This window comes from Panthera uncia, chromosome B1, assembly GCF_023721935.1.
Source record: "Panthera uncia isolate 11264 chromosome B1, Puncia_PCG_1.0, whole genome shotgun sequence".
Taxonomy (NCBI): Eukaryota; Metazoa; Chordata; class Mammalia; order Carnivora; family Felidae; genus Panthera; species Panthera uncia.
Genome location: NC_064811.1, coordinates 79,192,629 through 79,212,746, shown reverse-complemented (window position 1 = coordinate 79,212,746; position 20,118 = coordinate 79,192,629). Strand labels below are relative to the sequence as shown.

Below are 20,118 nucleotides of genomic sequence, written 5' to 3'. Positions count from 1 at the left end.
GATCATGACCCATGAGTCATAAGCCAAAGTCAGACGCTTAACTGACTGAGCCACCCAGGCACCCCATACCATGTACATTTTCTGATCACAATGCTGTGAAACCAGAAGCCAAGCACAAGAAAAATTTTGGAAAGACCACAAATACATGGGAATTAAACAATATGCTACTAAATATTAAATGGGTCAAGCAGAAATTAAAGAAGAAATTAAAAAATACATGGAAACAAATGAAAATGAAAATGCAATGTACAAAATCTTTGGGATGCAGCAAAAGCTGTTCTGAGATGGAAGTATACAGCAATGCAGGCCTACTCAAGGAGCAAGAAAAATCTCAAATAAACAACCTAACCTTCCACCTAAAGGAGCTAGAACAAGAACAAGAAACAAATGTAAAGCCAGCAGAAGGAAGAAAATAATAAAGATTAGAGAAGAAATAAATGATACAGAAACTTAAAAAATCAATAGAACAGATCAATGAAACCAGGAGCTGGATCTTTGAAAAAAAATATTAAAATTGAGAAACGTTTAGCCAGACTCACCAAAAAGAAAAGAGAAAGGACTAAAATAAATAAAATCACAAATGAGAGAGGAGAAATAACAACCAACACCACAAAAATACAAACGATTATAAGAGAATATTATGAATTACATGCCAATAAATTAAACAACCTGGAAGATATGGACAAATTCGTACAAAAATATAAGCTACTAAAACAGAAGCAGGAGGAAATAGAAATTTGACCAGACTAATAACCAGAAAAGAAATTGAGTCAGTAATCATAAAACTCACAAAAAACAAAATTCCAGGACCATATGGCTTCACAGGCGAATTCTACCAAACATTTAAAGAAGAGTTAATACCTATTCTACATGTATGTGTACACACACACACACACACACACACACACACACACCTCACTTCTTTATCCATTTGTTCATCTGTCCATGGACACTGGAGCTGTTTCCATAATTTGGCTATTGTAGATAATGCTGTTAAAAACATAGGGGTGCATGTATCCCTTTGAATTAGTATCTTGTACTCTTTCTCTAAATACCTAGTAGTACAAATGCTTGATCATAGGGTAGTACTATTTATAAGTTTTTGAGGAACTCCATACCATTTTCCAGAGTGGTGGCACGAGTTTGATTTCTACCAACAGTGCACAAGTATTCCTTTCTCCACATCCTCACCAACACCTCATGTTTCTTGTGTTGTTGATTTTAGTCATTCTGACAGGTGTGAAGTGATATATTATTGTAGTTTTGATTTGTTTCCCTGATAATGAGTGATGTTGAGCATCTTTTCATGTTTCCGTTGTCTTCTTTGGAAAAATGTCTATTCATATCCTCTGCTGATTTTTTAATTGGATTACTTGTTTTTGGGTGTTAAGTTTTATAAGTTCTTTATATGTTTTGGATACTAATGCTTTATCGGACATGTCATTTGCCAATATTTTATATATACACAAGGTATACATACAAATACACACACACATATATAAGATGCACATGTAGATATAAATATAAACATTTCCACAATGGAATATTACTCAGCCACAAAAAAGTGAAATTTTGCCAGTTGCAAAGAAATGGATGGAGCCAGAGAGTATTATGCTAAGTAAAATAAGTCAGATAAAGACAAATATCATATGATTTAACCTATATGTGAAATTTAAGAAACAAAACAAATGAGCAAAAGGAAAAAATGAGAGAGGCAAACCAAGAATCAGACTCTTAACTATAGAGAACAAACTGATAGTTAACAGAGGGGAAGTGAGTAGGGGATGGATTAAATAAATGATGGGGATTAAGAAGTGCACTCGTGATGAGTACCAGACGTTGTATGCAAGTGCTGAATCAGTACACCTAAAACTAATATTGCTCTATATGTTAAACTAACTGGAATTTAAATAAAAACTTAAAAAAAAGAAATGAAAAGCAGTGTAATAGAAACCACTTGAAGCTAAACACACCAATGAGTAATCCCAGCTCAATGAGATACTGATCCTTAAACATGTTTGAATCTCAGTTTTCTTGCATAAAATGGGGATAATTATGCTATATTGCAGTTACAAAAATTAAAATAACCTTTGTGGAATAACTGCTACACAGCAGTAAATTTACTGTCACAATGTACAATTAAAAATGCAACATCAAATAAGAGAATTTTGGACACAATTGCCTCAGTGAAATACTTTTTAGGTGATTTTTTGAAGTCTCAACTCATTTAAAGTAAGAAGCAAATCTCTGCAGATAAGCAGAAGACACTTTGGTTGTATACCCATTGGCACTGGAACTAGTTTTTATAATTTTCAAATGGTAATTTCTGTGCCCTCTGAATGAAACCTTCTTCCTGCCTTCCATCACAATTCATTTCACTGGTTTCTCTGTATAGCATGTATCTCATTGTGCTCATTATATTGTAGGTTTTTTTGCAAAAGAAATTAAGACTTCTTCAGCCTAAATTTTTTCTTGACATACTAACTTTTAACTATCCCTAGTTACCAGGTGTTGGATCTGGCCCTCTAAACTCTTAGCTAGAGCTGTCGTTCTTCTACAAAGTGAATGGAGAGTCTGTGATGACCCTATTGCCTCCCTGCAGAATCTGGAGACTCCTGGAGTCTGGAGACCTGGAGACTTCTGCAGAATCTAGGCAACTTCTCTCCCATCAGACTCTGGCTACCAGCCTGGACTAAACTTGAATTTGACATCATCCTTTGCACATTACAAAAGAAACTGGAGACCACTTTCCCAACCCTTCCGCAGGACCTATGCTCACGGCACAGATTTTCAAGGCCAAGTACTACTATTCTTCATATCTCTTTTCCCTTAGGCATTCTATTGAGAGAACTTGGTGAACTTCATGTTTGAGTTTTTTCAGATTCAGAAAAAAAGTTAAATAAATATGAATGTTTTCAGAAAGCTTCAAAATCTTAAACATATTGGAATACATTCCAATAATTTTATTTGATTGTTTTTATTTTGCTTTCAACAATTTTGGCTAACATTGACCCTTAAATATATTCCAGTGATTAGGCTAAGAACTTTATACTCTTTTTCTTATTCCAAAGAAGGTATATATCTTGAGGACCCCTGTTTTCATTTCTTCTAGAATTACATTTGGGAAGGTGAGACTCCTCCAATATAGAATTTTACTAAATTAAAAAGTGGACAATATTAATATGAAAAAGTATGGCATTTTTATATTGCTCTTTACTTTGTAGGTGGACAAAATCAGAAGAGGAATAAAAAGTAGTGACCTAAATCTAAGAGTTATAATATCTTGACATTGTGGTCACAGAAATCTGGCCACAGATAAAAAGAAAAACTAAAGGAAAAATACCCCACAGTTTTAAATATAGCAGTCTATACATTTTTCATACTGATTATCTTCCATTTTAACTTAGGGACTTGTACTGAATTGACAAAATTAATCAGAATTTTCTTCTTCTTCGGTTGTAAATCATAAAGTATCCTTCTTTTGTCCAGTAATCAGCAAATTGTTTTGAGTACAAAATTGAAGGCTGACTCCAAATTTTCATATCATTTTTGTATCTGCACTTTCCTTGAATGACTAAAGTGTGCTATTTCTGTAGTAAGTCGGTTAGAAAGACTCTGATGATGCAATTAGAATCAGGATTTCTCTTTCTAGTTACTCTAGGAATTCAATTGAAACAGTCTTCTGTGTGAATAATTCTTTTTTCTTTTAAAGGCCTTGCATCTGGGTGATGCTTAGGAACTTAGGAAAATAGAATCCAATGAGAATTGCCTGTGTAATAATATAAGCTTCATAATGTTCTGAGCTGAGAAAACCAAGAAAATTCCATTTCCTGACCTATGGACTCATGGGATGTTCTGAAGATTAATGTGTCTCTTTCAGGGCACTAAGGTACATTTAGAGCACTAAAGAAGTCATTTACTAAATGGTGCCCTTGGGACTTGAAAGAGTTAATGTACCTCTCACAAGGTGAGCAATGTGCTCTCAAATGTATGCAAGGATCAGTACCAAGCTTATAAAGAATTGTGAGAATGTTCGTTAAAAGCAGCTGGTAGTCCATAACTCTATTATTTATTACTATAACCTTTAGTCAATATATTTGTTGGTATTCAGTGAGTACCTTAGGAACAACAGGCAGATGGGAATCTTCTTAGTTTTAAAACTGAAAATATGAGGTGCTATAAACATTGGCCCAGAAAAAATATTGTAAATATATAGATATTATCCAAATGGCTTGGATTTCAAAGGTGAGACAAATTATGGAAAACTAGACCTTCATTCAAAAGTGATTTTTTTTCTCAAATTAAAATCAGAATGGTATTGAATCTTTTGCCAATTTTCTTCTGGGGAAAAAATGTACTACTTAAAGGTAATTCTGAGACATTTCACAATATGTAATGTTAAGTGATAGTAAAGACATAAAGCTGAATGTGGAATATAATCACATTTTTATTAAATATGTAACACATACGAGCCTAAAGAAATATGGCAAAATATTCAAATCTTTTACTCTCGGTGATGGGATTACAAGTTATAGCTTTATTTTAATTTTTTCTGTTTTCCCTAACTGTAATGCACATGCCTTATAAAGAATTTTCTTGAGACTATTAAATGTTAAGAAAATGTGAAAACAGGTTAGTGGCAACATTAACATGTTAAATAGTGTTGCTATTTTGCTTTCTTTTCACCCTGAAGAAAGAATTTGAGCATTACTCTATGCGTGGTCCTTGCCAAAAGGGAATGCTATGCTCTTCTTAGTGACTCTTATAATGAAATTAATTACTTTTCATGGCCTGATCCATGTTTCTCAGTTAGGAAATTGGACATTAATAAGAGAGGAAACTATGTACCTTGATTGATGATGGACCTCAGGATTCTTCCCCCAGTTTTCTTCCCAACCTTCTTACTCTTACTGGATGATCAAATCTATATTCATGTTTTCAAATGCCAATTTACATGCTAAAAACTCTCAAATATCTATCTTTAGAACAGAGCTCTCTAGTTTTTCTTGTTCTAGTATACAGACATCTGTATATATGGATATACTTATGACTCAATACAAGATGAAAACAATTTCAACTAAACTCAGAAGCTTCTCTAAATCCTCTTCTCTTTTTGTTTCCTTAGAGAGTGACATTGCTCTCCTACAATTTCCCAAAGCAGAAATACTGAAGCCATGCTTGACTCATTCCATAAATGTTACTGGGTCACTCATTCTAAAAATATTACTTCCCATGTATTTCTTGTACTTTTTATTTCTTTTGAACTCACTCTTACAACACTGATCAAGGTTCTCAATCTATCCTACATGAGGTCATGCAATAACCTCGGAAATCATCTCCCATCATTTGGTCTATTTCCATATCTGTCATCCACATTAAAGTTGGAGTCACATGCAGTCATATTTAAGCCCATATTTATTTCTGATTCCAAAGCCTGAGATCTTTACATTATAATTTTTGTTCCCTATGATAAGGAATTTGGGGGAAGCTTTAAGCTTCTGTTTAGAAAAAGATAAAAATCACTATCTTCTTGTTAAAGATGGTGGGTTGAATTCAGGCATTAGCTTTCATTCCTTCCCCAAAACCCACAAAAATAATATAATAGATATTTATCTTTTGGACATAAACTTAAAAGTCCAAAAAAAATTCAAATATATATATATATATATATATATATATATATATATATATATCTGGAAGTTGGAAAATAATAGCTGATTAAATAGAACCGAGAATATAGAATCCCATGGCGGCAAAATTTGAGAAGCAAAAATACACACAGAATCCCCCAAATGATTAGGATAATCAGCACCAGGTACTTCTGGAAGTAAGGGTAAAGATGGAACCATAATCTAGAGAATTTTGGTAAAGTCTACTTGGGAAAGAGTTAAATGATCTTTTCATTCGTTCTGTACGCACCCCCCCCGCCCCCGCCCATGCAGGAATTGTCCCTCAGGAAATGCTAGATGTTTGTATTAGTTTTCCCAACAACAAAGGATGTATTTCTTGGTGTGGGTCCTCAATGAAAAGCAATATATTTGACTCTTAAAGAAACAATAAATTTAGAAATGCAAAAATAAATTATTTCCCCTTACCATGCACAATATTCAAAAACAGTAGAAATAACTAACCATAATATAACGTGACAAATTCTATTATATACTTAGTAATTAAACACAATCAATCTGTATGTTAGGGACCACAGGAAGAGGATTTTTGAGTTCAGTCTTAAAGGGTATCTCTCTTTGTAGAATTTTTATGAAATGTCACTAAGCAACCAATATTTAAATTTTAACTAGACTTTTGTAAATAATATTTGCACCCATAATAAAGATCCTGGCTGGTAGATAGCAGAAACAAATAAATCAGCCACCAAAAACACTTGTGCCTTTGGTATAAAGCACATAGAAAACTCTGGAGAAGGGATATTGTAATGATTTTCTGATGCAGACATTCACTAACTTCATTCAATTCCAATGATCACAATTTAGCCCAAACAATGAAGTCGTTCTAGCCAAAGAAGATGTAAGGAGTTCCAGAAAGTGTTCTAATGGTTCAGTACAACTTCATTGCTGACAATTGGAAACAATACACATATACAATGTCTTGCCACATCTAATTCCTCAGTGTATCTGGAATTATCTTACTTATTATTAATCATTTCTATTTTATGTCACTATGGAAGATTTTTTAATGACATTTTTATGACTTCCTCCCAGATAGACTGTAAGCTCTTCAACAGGAAAGCCAGGAATCATTTATTCTTGTGCCTTCTGCACCTACCAAAATGATTAAACATATGGTACTCTATAAATGGTGAATGACTAATTTGACACTAATTCCAATACAAATTTTATTTCATTCTTCCTTGTGACCAGAAGTCTTTCTTGTCAATCAGATGAGCAGCTAAATGCCTTTATTGAGGAGTGCTGTGCTAGGGTTCCTGTTCTAAATATCCCAGGTCCCCAGGGTCTCAGACACTTGTCCTGCTCTCCTTTCTTCTCTGGGAAACTAGAAGAGAGATTTGGAATTTTAGCCTTCAAAACTGCTATTAAACTTTTACAACAACACTTAATATACTACTGCATCCTTCCATTTATTTCTTGTGTATACATGAGGATGTAATTGAGGCACTGGCATTAGTTGAATCCCCATCATGTGCTAGTCACTCTTAGGAACTGTATTTGTTTGCTAGGTCTGCAGTGACAAAATACTACAAAGAAGGAGGATTAAACAACAGAAATATATTGTCTCATGGTTTTGGAGGCTAGAAGTCTAAGATCAAGGTGTTGCAGGATTGGTTCCTTCTGATAGCTAAGAGGGAAGGATCTCTCCTAGCTTGTCATGGTTTGCCAGCAATCTTTGGTATTCCTTGGCTTATAGATGTATTACCCCAATCTCTGTTTTCATTTTCTTATGACATTCTCCCTGTGCCTTCACACTGTCTTTGTGCTTTTCTCTGTGTCCAAATTTCCCTTTTTTAAAAAGTGTTTTTATATTTATTTTTGAGAGAGAGAAAGAAACAGAGTGAGAGTGGGGGAGGGGCAGAGAGAGAGGGAGACACAGAATCTGAAGCAGGGTCTAGGCTCTGAGCTGTCAGTATAGAGCTCGAGGTGGGGCTTGAACTCAGGAGCCATGAGATCATGATTTGAGCTGAAGTCAGATGCTTAACCAACTGAGCCACCCAGGCGTCCCCCAATTTTCCTTTTATAAGATCAGTTACACCAAGATTAGGGCCCAACCTAATGACCTCATGTTTTCTTGATGACCTCTGTAAAGATCATATATCTCCAAATAAGGTCACATTCTATAGTGTAGGAAATAAAATAGCTATGTCTTGGTTAAGGAGATTATAAGGAACACATTACACTGCTTTCTGGCTCTGCTGAAAATAGTGGACCGGTATCTAGTTAATATGTATATAGGGATGGGTCCTGCCTGTGCTCAGGAATGTCTTAGACCATATTATCTATGGAATATCTTATCTTGTTCTCCACCCTGCTTAAGGCATCTGCTCTTTTGTAGTTTTGGGAATGCTTTGGTTATCTTTTTCTTTCTTTCTTTTTTTTTTTTTTTTTTTTTTTTGCACTTTTCTGTGAGTTCTTACTGGCACATAACCACTGACATATTCTGCAATGCTTCTCCTGTAATGTATGCCTAGTAAATACTGGAGCTTGAGAGCAGCTTGGGAGACTTCTTTTAGCCTCCCTCTCACACCTGTTGACTTTTGGAGTCCTGAGTAATCCTTTATGCTACTCTTGGCTTTGCTGGACAAAACTGAAAGCCAAACTTACAATTGGTGACCCCAATGTGATAAGCTGAAACCACAATTGGTGACCCCAATATAATAAGCTGAACTGACACTGTAGGAATTCAACATATGAATTTTGAGGTGACACAATTCAACCCATAACAAAGTGCATTGTCTGAAGAAGATTACACTGAAAGTCTCTGGTGTGGGGGCATCACAGGTACAGTTGAGACTGGGATTTTCATTCTGAAATTTTGGAATAATTTAAGTGCTATCTTATATGTCCATGACTCCTTACACATTCATCTTCACCAGATTCCAGAAATTTTATGGTTACAGATAGGATTAGGCCTTCTCATCATGAATTTGCGAGAAAATATACTAACACCACGGGTTCTCTTAAGTAAATGGCCCAAAGAATCACCCTACTCTGAAGCCACCCAGTTTACTGGCATCACTCAATATTACAAAGACTGAGGTTCTAATCAGCATTTGGTTTCCCAACTCTTAAATGTGAACAGATAGCCAAAGGTCACTGCACTTTGGGAAATCCTTTAATATCAAAGACAGCAGATAAAACAAATAAAAAGAAACCCAAACCAAAAAAAAATTAAAAATAAAAACTTGGAAGAAAGAGAACATATAGGGGAAATAAAACTTCAAAAAGTTGTTAGTGGCAGGAGTTGAGGGGAACTACAAAAGTGTACTAGGGGGCAAATTGGCCATCAGTAGAATTGTTCCGTACCACAACTATGGTGGTATATGCATTTGCAAAACCCACATAACTGCACATCACAAGCAATAAAGTTTATTGTACAAATACTTAAAAAAAACACCAGAAGGTAATTAGAATCCATAAAAAAAATATAAACTGTAACAAATGAATCTAAATGTATTACATATGAATAATATCACCAGAGTAAAGGACTTGGATTGTGTCTCCTAAAAAAGATATGTTGAAGTCGTAGCCTCTAGCCTATGAATGTGACCTTATTTGAAAATGGGGTCTTTACAGAAATAATCAGGTTACAATGAGCTCATTAGGGCAAGGCCTAATCCAGCGACTAGTGTTCTCATTAAAGGGGAGAATTTGTACACACAGACACACACACACACAGAGAAAACAATTTGAAGATACACTGTGAGGTGGCCATATAACCAGAATGATGCATCTACCAGTCAAGGAACACCAAAGATTGCTTGCAAATACCAAAAACTAGATGAGGCAGAAAGAATTCCCCCCTAGCACCATCACAGGGAGCACGGCACCTCAGCCACCTTGACTTCAGACTTCTAACCTCAAGAACTGTGGGAATTCTCTGTGGGAATTTTTGTTGTTTTAAGCCATCCAGTTTTTGGCACTTTGTTATGGTAGCCCTAGAGACCTAATACCATAAATTACTTTGCAAAATAGCATTTTGACTGGACTCTATAAGGCTAATAACAAAACAAAACAAAACAAAACAAGAGTGCACAAATGCATTCTAATTAACAAATTTGAATATCACAGGAGTATGGGTTTGAATTTTTGAACTATTTTACATGTATAGTAGGGCTGAACAAATAAATGAATATATTGTAAATAATGTACAGAGATTTCTGTTTTGGACAATGATGTCACAGATATAGAAAGAAGAACGGCTAGATGAACTTGGTGGTGTTAGATTAGAATTGGGAGCTATAAATATACATTAATGCATATATATATATATATATATATATATATAATACATACGTATATGTGTGTATATTCACATGCAATTGGACATGAGAATATAAATGTATGTTTGTGTGTGCATGTATGTGCATGCTTTACTGTTTATACATATATATTCAAGGTCTACCCACTGAGAGGTCCTAGAAAAAATGGTAAACTTAGAGCCAAGATATAGTTTCTAAATGCTATTATTCAATAAATAAAACCAGGCCTCCTCAGAAAAGTGGGAGATTCCAAGTCTGAGAGAGGGTAACCACAAGATGAGGCTAGACCATCTTGTACTTTTTGTGCGTTTCATGTAATTTCTGAACTAAGAAAGTATTCAAAAATAGATGTGCATTGAAAGGTCACCAAAACCAATATGAAAAAATGGCCAAGACCAAAGCTAGAACTATTAAAGCAAGAAGTTAAATAATGATAGTACTGGATTAAACTGAAAGAAAAAAAAAATATCCTTGAGTCTATGCTTACATAAATAAATAATTAAATAAGAAGTAGAAGACACAACTCTTCCTTAAAAATAACTTCAATTAACAGATGTAGAAGGCATGTGAAAAATTGAAATCAGAAGTAGACACAACAATAAGAATTATTGTGAGCAATATGCACCAATGGCAATGGATGCTAAAATGAAGGTGCAAAGGAGATGAAACAGGATATTGCCGTCTCAAGAACCTCCTCTAAAATAATTATTAATTACAAAGGTTAAAAAGGAAAACAGTACTTTTATAGTGGATAAAACACAGACATCACACTATCTAAGTGATCAAGGTAAACATCATCAGTAGTAAGACATATACCCACATCATGTATCTCTGATACAGTAAACTGAGAAGCACAAATTACCTTGACAGTTTTCTTCAAAATCCACCTCAATCCAATCATGGGAAAACACCACACAAACCCATATTGAATGAAATATTACAAAACAATTGATCAGTATTTAAAAAAAATTTTTTTAACATTGATTTATTTTTGAGAGACAGAGAGAGATAGAGCACAAGCAGGGGAGAAGCAGAGAGAGAGGGAGACACAGAATCCAAAGCAGAATCCAGGCTCTGAGCTGCCAGGACACAGCCTGATGCAGGGCTCAAACTCATGAACCATGAGATCATGACCTGAGCCGAAGTCAGCCACTCAACCAACTGAGCTACCCAGATGCCCCATCGGTCAATAAATACTTTTTGAAAGTAAAGTCATGAGGGGCCCCTGGGTGGCTCAGTCGGTTGGGCGTCCGATTTTGGCTCAGGTCACGATCTCGCGGTCCGTGGGTTCGAGCCCCGTGTCAGGCTCTGGGCTGATGGCTCAGAGCCTGGAGCCTGCTTCTGATTCTGTGTCTTCCTCTCTCTCTGCCCCTCCCCCGTTCATGCTCTGTCTCTCTCTGTCTCAAAAATAAATAAACGTTAAAAAAAAAAAAAAAAAAAGAAAGTAAGGTCATGAAAGACAAGGAAAGACTAAGTAGCTGTCACAGACTGAAAGAAACTAAGCAGACATGATGATCAATTGCAAATCCTGGAAGAGATAAAGGCATTAGAGAAAAAAAAAAAACTGGTAAAATGTGAAGTCTATAGTTTGTTTATAATATTTCATCAAGGTTAATTTTTTTGTTTTTGCTTTGATTATTGTGCAATGGTTATGCAAGATGTTAGCATTTGAGGTGAGTAAGTGTGGGTATATGAGAACATGACTATTATTGTAACCTTTTTGTAAATTTACACGAAAAAAAAAACTTAAAAAAGAAAAGGAGTGCTAATGATATTCTTAGATAAGAAAATACATTGATCCATGAAACAAGGGCATAATGCTATAAGAATAGCACTTATGGAACAAAAAAAAAATACCTGTTGCAAATTAAAATGATGAGAATAGAAAGACTCAGTAAATGTGTTTATAGATTAAGTTGAAGTATTCTCCTATATGATAAAAAGTTAATCAAAAAAAAAATAGTAGAGAGAGGATAAGAAAATTGGAAGAGGACTCCAAAATATCAGGCATACAAGAGGGAAGACAGAGTAAGAAATTATTAACAAAATAATTTGAGTACACTTCCTAATTGAAAGACCCATAAACACCTTTATTTGTTTATATCAGTATGGTTTCATAGATATTTATTTTATTTTTTGAATTATCTAATGCTACTGTTTAGATGAAAATAGATTTAAAAGGATACATTTGTGTGAAATTTCAGAACAAAGACAATAAAAGGTTTTCAGAGAGAGAGAGAAAAAAGGATCTTATTATAAAAGTCAAAGACATAAGAACTTTTTATTCTTAGTGAACTATTTTTTAGCAGCATTGAAAGATAATAATATTTTTTAGCATAAAGTATGTTTCAAATTAGAATCTAAACAAGCTAAACTATCATTCAAATGTGAAGGCAAAGTACAGATATTTTTATATAGGTAATGTCTCAAATATGTACCTCCAATGCACTTGTTTAGAAACCCATGAGAGGATACAGATTTTCAAATCAAGGGAGTAAACCTGGAAGTGGAAGTCATGGGTGTAAGCACAAAGCAGCAGCAAAGAAAAACTGAGGATGAAAAAGTGTATTCCTTTCCTACCCTCAAAAAAGGAGGCTTTGGAATATGAAAATTCATAGAATACTGAATGCCTTTAGTATATGAATAAAAGAATTGTCCAACTGGAAAAGAATAGGAGGATAAATTAGTGACAAGTATATGGAAAATCAAGCAGAAAAATAGAGGTAATCATTAACTCCGAAGAAAACAAAAGTTTTGCAGTAAAGGAAGAGTTCTTCATAGCTTACTATTTGACTCAGCTATGAATAGCAGTGGTTTATATAAAGTTGAATATCGAATAGACCAAAAATTACTCTGTATATATTGGGAAATTAGAAGCATGAATACGTGATGTAGATATAGCTGTATGACAGAAAGCTAAATCCTAATTTTCCATTATGACAGTCCAATGACAATTTCTACAACGTTAAAATATAGAAATAAAAATAAATTGTGAGTTATATAAAAATATGAAAGAAAATACCAAAAGAATAAATTCTAAAAGTCAAAAGGAGCAGTCTCTAAGGTATAATAAGACAATACATTTGTAGAGTTTCATGAATCTTTAAACAATGTTTATGAATAATATTCATAAATATTAAAAAAATATAAAATAGAAACAAAGAAGAAATAACTAATTGATTCCCCTCCCCCCAAAATTACAAAGCTACTAAAATTATTTTGGTTAATAGTAAGAGAGCACTTATTATGTGCTAGGTGCTATTCTAAGTGTTTCACATTTATTAACTCAATCCTCTTAAAGATTATTCCCATTTAATGAATGTGACACTATGTTCAAAGAAATTAAGCTATGTTCCCAAAGTTATATGTAATGAAATGGCAGTGACAGAGTCTGAGTCCAGTCAGTCTCTGGAGCATTGTTTTTATTTGTTTTGTTTTGTTTTAATGTTTATTTATTTATTTATTTATTTTTTGAGAGACAGAGCACGAGTGGAGAAGGAGCAGAGAGAGAGGGAGACACAGAATCTGAAGCAGGCTCCAGGCTGAGATGTCAGCACAGAGCCCTATGCGGGGCTCCAGCTCATGAACCTCGATGTCATGACCTGAGAGTGGAAGTCAGAGCCTAACTGATGGAGCCACCCAGGTGCCCCTCTGGAGCATGCGTTTTTAGCAGCAATGCCCCAAGATCTCACACATGATAAAAAACTTATGAAGGGAATATGCAATCATGTGGACAGATCCCTGGAGGTGATGGCAGAACATCTGGGTCTACATTTTGACTGTGCCACTTACTAACTATGAAGCTTTTGACAAGTCAGTTAATTTCTGTAGATTTTAGCTTTCTCATCTGTACTTAGAATAACTTCTGAGTGCTAATGTCAACATGTAATAAGGTGATGTAGAGTCAAGAATAGGAAACAGCTGACATAAAGCCTACATAGGGAATTGCATATAATAGGCACTCAGTAAATACTGATTTGAATTAAACAGGCTACTGAAATGGATATGAAGGTCAATATTATGTTAGTTCACCTATGATTCTTAATTCTACCTATAGCTTCTTCAGAATTTCTAAGGAAAAGCCACAGATACTCTAAGGATAGCTAAACCACACATATATTTTGATTATTATAAGTCTAAATTTCCTTGTACATATATTATTTTTCCAGAATCAAGCCAGGATAATTATTAGTTAAACCATCATGATATCCTTGACATTTTTTTTTCAAAATGCTCCTTTTCCAAAAATAGTTTGTTATTTGAAATTAATTCATGCATCTGACTTAATTGCACTTGTTAAAATTATTCTCTTGGGTTATTCTGCATGAATAATAAGTTCAGTCAATACTTTTACACTTCAGAGATGAAATTTTGACAACTTTAAAATAAATTTGCTTCTAAATAATCAGAATCTACAAAACTATTGTAAAAGAGCAGGTTTAAAGCATCAAGGCTAAGACATTTTCATTGTCTCTGAACATTTCCCAAGTGTCCGCAGAAACATTTGGCCTCAGGATATTAATAGTCGTTATGAGAAAAAGGTGTTCTGTGATGATAAAATATTTAGAAAATGATGAGTTAAAGTAAGATAGGTTTCTTTTCTGAGAAACTTTTCAGAGTCTCTAATGTGGTAGCTTGTGCTTGAATCTCTAATGAGAAATAAAATGTGCACTGTTTTCCAAAATTGATTCGACCATAGTATTTTTTTAATGTTCTTTTGGTCTTTCTTTGTTGTTTCTGAAGCTACCATGAGACACAATTTTCTCTCAGAAGAAACCTCAGAAACTAAAGGTCTAACTAATAGAAGTAAGAAGGTTGATGCCGGTGCCTTACTTTATAATTTTATGTTTTATTTTCAGTCCTTTCTTATCTACTTCCTATTCCATAAAGTGGATGTTTCTCTCCAGAAGTCAAGTGAATAAGGTATTTTCCCTAATTACTCCTCATAACTTATTTTTAGTATTTTATACCAACAGAAAGAAAAAATAAATTCAGAAACCTAATGTGTAAATGAGTTGACATATAGTTCTATCTAAAACTCAATTAATATGAAACAGCAACTTTTACCAAGAAAAATTATTCTTACTTTTGAAATTAGAAATATAAACCAAGTTAGTATTGAATAGTGGTTTAAACTGTAGGTACTGAAGTTTGGGGTGGAATCATATCTGAGCACATAGCTCTCCAAGATTTAGTTTTGCAAATGTTATAAAACAGAGATGCAAGTCTGGCATGTTTTCTAATTTGGGTAGAGGAAGTTTGGGGGATTTTTCCTAAGAATATTTTATTCTTAGAGAATAAAGTGAACAGTAGCCATACAAATAGTTTCTAGAAAAACAAATTTGTACAAAACTTTTGTATTTCATATATTAAATAAAAAAGTTAATATGAGAAATTTGATTTAAAAATTTAGTAATGATTTTCTAACTTTACATACTTGAACTAATCACTTTCCAACTTCTGAAATATGGAGAGCAAGGAAAAATAATCAAGTTTGTGTTTTCTAGATCAACTGCCATAACAAATTATTATTATATTTAGAAATATATTTGAATCTAAACATATACAAGAGGATAATCTGGATCATTTATGGTAAGAAAAATATTTTAAATGGACTATCCAGGTAAGTGAATTAAATTATACACTATGTATAAAATGGGCACTAAATCTGCTCAAAACATCTATCAACTCCAGAGACATCCTGAAAAGAATCACTAGGTTAAGAGTCACCCCACAGGTCTAGCCTAGTCTCTGTTCCTTCTTAGATCCCTTTCTGCAGTATCAAAGGTTGACATCAGTTATTGAGAGCAATGTTTTCCTTTGTCTTAGTGATACTATAACCTACTCCACAGACCCTCAACTTTTTTCTTTCTGGGTGAAGTAGAAATAAGCTTGACCATCAAAGTTTGCAGACAAGTCCGTCTTTCTCATGCCAAGAGTAGCCACAGATGTATCCTGTTCTATGGTGAAGCTAGAACAGAAATCCCTTGGGAAGGTGCTAGGTTTCAAGAACCTGCTAGACATATTGGTTGTTGGGCCACTGTGATACATGTAGCAACAACAATATTTATATTTCACATTTTCTTCATAAAAATTCTCTTTGTGGAAAAAAAGGAGAACATTTTATAATTCCTATTTTAATTCTTTCCAATATATATTATTCATGGAAATGAAAATTTTAATGACTCTGATTTTATTTAACCTCATGCATATAAGCATCTTGACAATTTTCCTCTATGAAGAAAATGTATCCGTCAACAAGTACTGTGCATGCATCTTATTTCTTCACAATTAAAGTTTAACTAAAAGCAAAAGCTACTAATGCATGGCTAATTTTACAATGCAAGCAGATGTTGTTGTTAGAAGAACATCTTCCATTGTTAGCCTCTGGCTCCAGTGACTGCCATCCAAAGAATGCAGAGGAAGAAACAATTTGGAGAGCAAGAGATGCCGTTTGCTAGGGGCACAGAACACGACAGCCAGTTGGAAGTCATTAAATTATAAGTGCCTGTAAGTGTGACACATAATCTATCTTTTCAGGGTGTCTCAATTACAGATTACCTTTTATAAACATCATTTCTCATCATGAAATTACTTCAAATATTTAGGAAATTTTTAAAATTTTTTTCACATTTTTCAAAATGTGATAATCTTTTTTTTTTTAATTTTTTTTTTAACGTTTATTTATTTTTGAGACAGAGAGAGACAGAGCATGAGCGGGGGAGGGTCAGAGAAAGGGAGGGAGACACAGAATCTGAAACAGGTTCCAGGCTCTGCACTGTCAGCACAGAGTCCGACGCGGGGCTCAAACTCACGGACTGTGAGATCATGACCTGAGCCGAAGTCGGATGCTTAACCGACTGAGCCACCCAGGCACCCCAAAAATGTGATAATCTTAACTGATATAATTTAACCTAAATTTATAGTTTTATTTAAAGTCTTTGGTTGGGATTTTTTCCATGTAACTGGAAAGCAGAAAGACTGGTAGGTAGGGTCATAAATGTAAAATAATGAACACCAATCTTGGATTTGTTTTACTTTGTATATGTGAGAACAGAAAAGTCTTGAATATATGTCCACCTGTATACATAAAAGACCAAAAATTCAGTCCTATAACTGGGTATTATTCAGGATCATTCATACTTTATTGACTTAAAAATCCTATTTAATTATGCATAAAATAAGGAAAATATCTGATTTATATATATCTGTGGTCCATTGCAAAAGATGGCCACAGCTCATTCCTATATCTGTACATGTTTCCTTGCAATGTGACTAGTACTTTTCCATCAAATGGTAGAGTCTATTTCCACTCCTTTTGAATCTGAGCTCACCCTGAGATATTCTTTGGCCAACAAAATGTGGTGGAATTGATACTGTGCAACTACTGGGTCCAGGCCTCAAGATTACTTTCAGAACCTTCTCTATCCCTTTTAGAACATCCTGTAACCCTGTAAAGAAGCTTGAGATAGGTTCCATGAGGGCAAGAGACCACTGGAAAGAGACACCCAACCAAGAAGGCACCAGATGCCCAGTGTGTGTGTAGGGTTTTGGATGGACCATCTGGCCTGCCTTACTAGAGGCACCAGATAACTGCAGCTAAGTATATGACTCAGGTGAGACTAACAGAAGTACCACCAACTTAACCCAACCCAACTGCCAATTCACAGAATCATGAACAAATAAAGAGCTGTCACTTTAAGCTACTGCATTCTGGGATGGTTTGTTTTGTAACAATAGATTACTGAGACAACAGCATTTTACCAAGGAATTAATATATAGAATCGCTTATAATTGCTTGAAGGGAAGATATTATCCTTGCTACTCTTTACATAATTTATAAACTATATTTATGACACTCTACAATGCATTAAAAATATTGCATCAGCTAATATCATGTGTTGGATATCATTCTAAAATCATTTTCTGGATGGTTCTCATTACTAACTCTTTTTCTGGTTTCTTTTTCTACAAGAAAGTTTTATTCATATTGAATTTGTGCAGTTTGATTTTCTTCTGGCTAAATATATCGTCCTGAGCTCTACTTAATGGTTTTCATGTTATTTTTGCAGAATGTGTTTTAGGGTCATTTGGGACAGTCTTGTCTTCTTTGGATGTGCTACTTACACTTCTTAGTTCAGTGTCATTGGCATTCTGTCATCAACTTTATTGTTTAAAATGTGACATCTCATTGAGTACAGGATCAAACACAGAAGAATACACCTTGGTCCTCTCTCTTCAGCAGATGCAGCTGCATTTCTGACAAGAGTTCTTGGCCACCCCTGCTCTGTCTCCATCCAGAATAGTTCTTGTGGGGCACACTGCTCAGATATGATATAAAGGTATTGTTCTTTAACTATTGTGCCTTGGGTAAACACAGCCTCACATCACTATGGATATTTATACAAACACCTTACCTAATCCTTTTTAGCGGTCTTCAAATTATCTTGGATGGACCTCTTGATCTACAACATGGGTACCTTTTACTCTAATAAAAGTTCTATCTCCCAGATAACCCTCTACTAAGCCAAATCTAAGTCTCCATGAATCACATATCTTAGCTAGGGATGATGACTACAATCATATTCTTAAATTGATGATTTATATTGCTAGATCTTTCCCAGAACTCTTTTGTATATACAGACAAAATTTCTATTTGTTCTTTCTTTGCAGCATGACAATAGCAGCTAAATCAAATAACCACTCCCTAGGAAGAAGCTCTCTGATTTACTCTCAAGGATTATATATTAATTAGGATCCCAAAAGGAGATAGACACCCAAAGGAATAATTGAAAAGAATTTACTAAAAGATGCTTTTCAGAGCTGGGGATAATATAAAGCTATTGCTATCCCTGGTCTGAAGTGACTGGTGGAGGGTGTGGCCTTATATAACTGGACAAGAGCTCCAGTCATAGAAAGTGAGCTACTGCCAAAACAGTAGTCTTTCACAAAGAAGGAACGAGTTTTAATAAATATCCCAGATACTCCTTCCTCCAGAATTCTCACCTCCAACTGATTCCTTCGGTTTTCCAAATCCAACTAGAAGACAGAGGGAAAAGCAGCCTTGGACTGGAACATAAAGCAGAGCAGGTAAGGATGGAATGGATATGGGGAAACAGGGAACAGGGGCACTCAAGTGCTACTGAAGAACAAGATGTCCTTTCTGTGTACCAAATATGAAGTGTCAGCAGGGAAGTTAACTTTATTGTACACACACAATAAATACATCAAAATAAAACCCTTGCTAGACTTGCTTTTCCTTAACCAGAGAAAAGTGTGGGGATAAAGCACGGGCTCTGAATGTCAGTCGGATTTGCTTTAAATCTTGGATTCATCAATTCTTAGACACATAACCTGGAGAAAAAACTTAAATTTCTGTTTCTTTGTTTCTTTACCTATAAATGGCTATATCTAGGGGTGCCTGGGTGGCTCAGTTAGTTAAGGGTCCAACTTAGGCTCAGGTCATTATCTCATGGTTTGTGGGTTTCAGCCCGGGATCAGGCTCTGTGCTGACAGCTCAGAGCCTAGAGCCTGCTTCAGATTTTGTGTCTCCCTTTCTCTCTGCCCCTTTGCCACTCATGCTCTGTCTCTCACTATCTCTCAAAAATAAATAAATGTTAAAAAAGAGAAATTGAAATGGAGATATCTATACCTACTGTATAGAATTATTATAAAGATTAAACAAAAGGATAACTGTAAAAACTTTAGAATATATTCAGAATTTAGTAAACTATGAATCTGTGAGCTTTTTTTTTCAGTGAAAGTTATTAGAGTTGGTAATCTTAATTATTACTACTTTTTTTTTCTCATTTAATGACCAGGATTTTTCCTGAGTGTATGGGTCTCTGGACTCCTGCATCTACTGATAACGTTCTTTCAAAAGCTGACTTCATTTTTAAAAATTAATAAATAATTGATAATACAGTTAACAGCAATTTAAAGACAAAATTAGTTTTAACCTATTATTAATTGAATAATACTATGATTACGATTATAATTATCTATGACTAATAAGATAGAGTATCAGGAACATTGATTGTCAGTTTATAGAAAAGCTTATGACTTGGGTCCTAGGTCAATATAGATGAGATTCTTCCACTCATGAGAATTACTCAGTGTGTTTAATTAAAACTCTTATTGCTGAGTCCATAAGCTGAGTTGATTGG

General features: G+C 34.5%; 1 long non-coding RNA gene across 1 annotated transcript; it reads left to right on the top strand.

The window, feature by feature from the left end:
• The first annotated feature begins 16,303 nt into the window (after nt 1-16,303).
• LOC125923965 (uncharacterized) lies at nt 16,304-17,654 on the top strand. Its single transcript, XR_007458206.1, has 2 exons — nt 16,304-16,462; nt 17,390-17,654. It is a non-coding gene; the product is annotated as an uncharacterized LOC125923965 (long non-coding RNA).
• Nucleotides 17,655-20,118: the final 2,464 nt, after the last annotated feature.